The sequence below is a fragment of the Helianthus annuus genome, chromosome 11 (assembly GCF_002127325.2).
Source record: "Helianthus annuus cultivar XRQ/B chromosome 11, HanXRQr2.0-SUNRISE, whole genome shotgun sequence".
Classification (NCBI taxonomy): Eukaryota; Viridiplantae; Streptophyta; class Magnoliopsida; order Asterales; family Asteraceae; genus Helianthus; species Helianthus annuus.
The window spans coordinates 93,016,022-93,020,509 of record NC_035443.2 but is presented as its reverse complement, the minus strand read 5'-3'; the positions used below and the strand labels follow the sequence as shown (position 1 = coordinate 93,020,509).

General features: G+C 37.2%; 1 long non-coding RNA gene across 3 annotated transcripts; it reads right to left on the bottom strand.

Moving 5' to 3' along the window:
* Positions 1–903: 903 nt before the first annotated feature.
* Positions 904–3,821, bottom strand: LOC110869110. Of its 3 annotated transcripts, none has more exons than XR_004871432.1 (4): positions 3,577–3,821; positions 2,090–2,796; positions 1,260–1,946; positions 904–1,188 (listed from the first exon to the last, which is right to left on the bottom strand). It is a non-coding gene; the product is annotated as an uncharacterized LOC110869110 (long non-coding RNA). The 3 variants fall into 3 exon arrangements; XR_004871433.1 differs by having other exon boundaries at positions 2,090–2,249; positions 2,332–3,818; XR_002552941.2 differs by having other exon boundaries at positions 2,090–2,249; positions 3,577–3,818.
* Positions 3,822–4,488: the final 667 nt, after the last annotated feature.

The following is a 4,488-nucleotide window of genomic DNA, read 5'->3' as shown; positions in this document are numbered from 1 at the left end:
CCCCTACCTCAAAATTACCATTTTACCCTCGGTTCAAAATTATGATTTCCCCAGTTCAAAATAAAAATATGACTTTACACCCAGCTAAACCTAAAATACAATTTCGCCCTCGGTAAAAAAAAAAATACGCTTTTACACTCAGCCAAAATTAAATTTTTGCCCAAAATAAAATTTCGTTTTTCCCCGCCTCAAAATTACGATTTTACACCAGTTTATTATTTTATACCCATTTTAAAATTATGGTTTTTCCCCCAGTTTAAAATTACGTCTTTGTCCCAGTTCAAAATAAAATTTTGCTTTTGTCCCCAGCTAAAATTTACAATTTTCTCATCGGTTCAAAATTACGATATCACCCTCAATTCAAAATTACGTTTTTTGCCCCCAGTGCAAAATAAAAATATGGTTTTCCCCGAGCTAAAAATTAAGATTTTACCATCGGGAAAAAAATTTGATTTTCCCCCAAGTAAAAATAAAAATATGATTTTGCCCTCAATTAAAAATCGTGTCAAGGAGCTGTCTAACCCTCTTTTTACTTTTTCTTTCTGGCAAAACTATGGTACTGCTTTTTAATTGGTTAATAATTATTCGGCCATCGCCCCGCAACGCGGGCGAGACAACACCTAGTTATAAAACAAAAACACAACCGAGCCGAAATTTAACCAAATTTTCAAAAAGAAGGGATTAAATGTATAATTTCTTTGAATCTTGCATAGGACCAAAGACTCAAAATATAGGAACAATTTAAATATATCTATTAATACAACGAAAACAAAAATTAGACACCTACGACCTATATTTCATATAAGTTTAAAAAAAGCATAAAATTATATGGTTTGGTTATCAAGTTAAATTTCTATCCTACAAAACCCAAAACCCGAAGAACACCCCTACTACTATTGAGAGTGTATAAACAAACTCTAGCATAAAGTGGTGATATGTTACATAACTTGGCATGCCAACAAACTCGTGAGCAATTATATGGAAACATGAAAACATGATGTTATAAAAATAAATAATCAAGCACTCCAGTCCAGCCATTCCAATAACAATTAAAAAGCTTCTTCGGGGCAGTTATATAGGCCAACACTTTTGTGTGTTCAATTTCAGCGATTGCTTGTTCCAATATCGACCTCCCCCACTGTCATTCAACTCTTCACATAACAGTGGGGTCATCACATAGAAATATATCTACAAAACAGAATAAAATCATTAGCATTTTTAAAAATGCCAACATAAATACAACACAGATTAGTACGTACCCTGGACTTTGCCAAACTGGAATTCTCCCAGACCTCATTTGCACCTCAGCATGAGAAAGAAACCAACTGGATCGTCATGATAGTTTCCGCTGAACTAAGTCCGTCAAACAAGTCGGGTTGTGTGGGTTTGGGTTGCGGGTCAAAATGGGTCGATTAAAAAAAAAGATTATTTTTGTTCGGGTGAAAACGGGTTTGGGTCGGAACGTGTTTGGCTCAAAACAGGTTCGGGTCAAAAAAATGTTATTTTTGTTAGGGCCCGAACGGGTTCGGGTCAGAACGAGTTGGTTTAAAAAAATTGTTATTTTGACTTTCTGGTTTTAAGCAACAGTTACGTGTGATCATGTGTTGTAGCCCCAAAACATTGCCGCGTAAGATGCATCAATTAAAAGAGATAAACTAAATAACTTCAAAAAAACAAAGTGAATATATGTAGCCTAAAGCAATGGTTAGTACCAAAATAAAATTATAAAAATACCAAAATTATAGAAGTGCTTCATTTCCAAATACAAGTTGTTTGCTTCTGCAATTCACCTCTGGCAAGGGCTGGTTTAAATATATTAGCAGCATCAATAGCACCTTCTGCATCCAACTCCAATTAAAGTGTGAACCTCATCAATAAAAAGAATGATATCGTCACTTTGTTTTATTTCTTCCATTAACTTCTTTAATCTTTCTTCGAATATTCACCTAATATATAAGAACAAATAATTTTAGGTGCCGTTTGGTTTGGAAATGGGTACAGGTTTGAAAGAGAAGAACGAGAAAGTAACGAATTTTTATCAAAATGTCTTTTTTCTCTATAAATAGAACTAGAATTAACTGCAATTCACCTCTGGCAAGGGCTGGTTTTAATATAACTAGTTGGTGTGCCCTTGCTTCGCCACGGTTTAAACTTGATATTGCACCTATGAAAGCACATAGTAGAAAGACAGAAACTTAAATAATAAACTTCATCATGTTTATTCGAATTTCAAACATCCGCACCTCCACCTGCACATATAAAAGTAATATTAGACAAAATTCATTGAGATCTCTGAGATGATTTCGGAAGATGATTTAAGAGGCAAGTTACCTTAACACCCATCTAGAAACTATATTTTGCCAAATAAAGGTCAACAGATTTGAGGGCATTTGAAACGTACACCTCTAGCTATGGAAGTATGTTTGTTTGTTTGTTTATTTTTTTTTTATCATTAATAATTGACAGGGTTTGAGAGGGGCCATAGATGGACCTTTTTTACATCATAAGCTAGCCCATCAGAACATTGACCATTGAAACTGGCTTACACCAAGGGGAGCTCGTGTCAGAGGCCAAACCAACTTGAATGCCAAGCCAAGCTATGAGATATTACATATCAGTCATGGCTGCATACCGAGAGGCTACCAGGTGAAAGCGAGCTCAGTTATATATGTCATTGAAACTCAGCATCACACCCATTAGACTCATCCGTTGATATCATTAAAAGTACCAAACTGGCATCCAAACGACGCTTCATAGCAACCATTATCAACTCATCGCTAATTACCAGAAATCAGACTACATTGAGATCCAAAATTGCTCCATTAGATTATACGAATTCAGTTTATCACACACCTCGTTACAATTTAGCAAACCCAGGGGTAAAAGGGTGCTCTTTGGACCCTTCAACCATCCAATTTCATCAAACAAAAGGGGATGCATAGGCTCAGACACATACAACACATCATCCTAGCCAGGACAATTGGTTATATTATTGGCCAAAAAGAACTAACAGATTATCATCACAAACCAAAAAGAGTTGATTATCATCACAAACCAAAAAGAGTTTCTTCTTCATCACTTCATCAAAAGAACCCCATAAAAACAAAGCAAGCATGAACCGAAACCAAAAAATAAACAATAATAATCAATATCTAACCTAAAAACCCACAAAACACGAAAATTAAAAGCATCAAAGGAAGAACACAATCAACCAACAACTCATCCAAACTAAATCGGAGAAGACAATTACATGGTCCATCGAGTGAAGGAGACCGTCAACAAACAGAACCTCATGTTTGAAAGGGACAAATTATCATTCTTGGCATCTTTTTCTATATACATGAATGTTTTCTCTTGTAGAGAACACAAGCCATCTCATGTTTGAAAGGAAAGAACTCTCGGCAAACCAGGTGTTCATTCTGGGGTTTGAAATTCTCTTAATAATTAGCATTATTATTCTTAATAAATAAACCAAAAGCACTAAACAAACACACTTAATTTCACTAACACCTCATGTAAACAGTCTACAAACACAGCAACAACATAAAATTAACTAAATTAGGTATCAAATTATACCTCAGAGTCACTAATCTCATGTTGAGCAACCAAAATAGACTACGTCCTCCTCAAATCACCATTCGGAACATCCCTAGCTGCACTACCAGCACCATCACCATCACCGTCATTCCACCTAGACACAGACCTCCCACTCTCTGAGAGCACAAATTCAAACTATCACCACTATAAGAAACAACAACAACAACAACAACAACCGTATTACCACCATTCCGACACCTTGAAACGGACCTCGAATAGATGGTTTATTGATGTGTGTAAAATGCAACATATAAATCACATCAATTAAGGCATAAAACTAACCCTTTTTAAGTACTAATGTTGGAAAAAGAGTGTTTTTGTCTTTCTTTTGTATTTTCAGGATGAAATGAGCTCAAAATCACAAAAGAAGCAAAAAGACAACTAATTCTAGCATAAATACAAGAAAAGGAATAAAAGTAGATTGCCCGGACCCTCAACGGCACCCCCAAGGCAAAGAAGAGAAAACAGAAGACTGAACACGCCTCGTGTCCAGCGGACACGGGGCCGTGCCCAAGAAGCAGTAGAAAAGCCAAACCAGTAGAAGCTTCCATTGCCCACCACGGGGGCGTGTCCAGCGGGCACGGGGGCGTGGTGAAAGTACAACAGGCGCATTAATTGTAATTGCGAATTACAATTAATGAAGAGAGAGAGTGTCAGACGGGCACGGGGGCGTGTCCAGCGGACACGGGGCCGTGCCCAGCCTTCTGTTCAGCCTATAAATAGGGGTGCTTGGTTTCATTCCATCTCATCCCTTGGCACACCACCTCTCTCACACTTCATCCACCACCCACCACCACCATAACACCATCATCCACCACCATCATCCATTGTCCATCGTAGAGTGTGTGAGTCGTCTCGGGATCCAAGATTGATCGTAAGAGTTCTTGACAA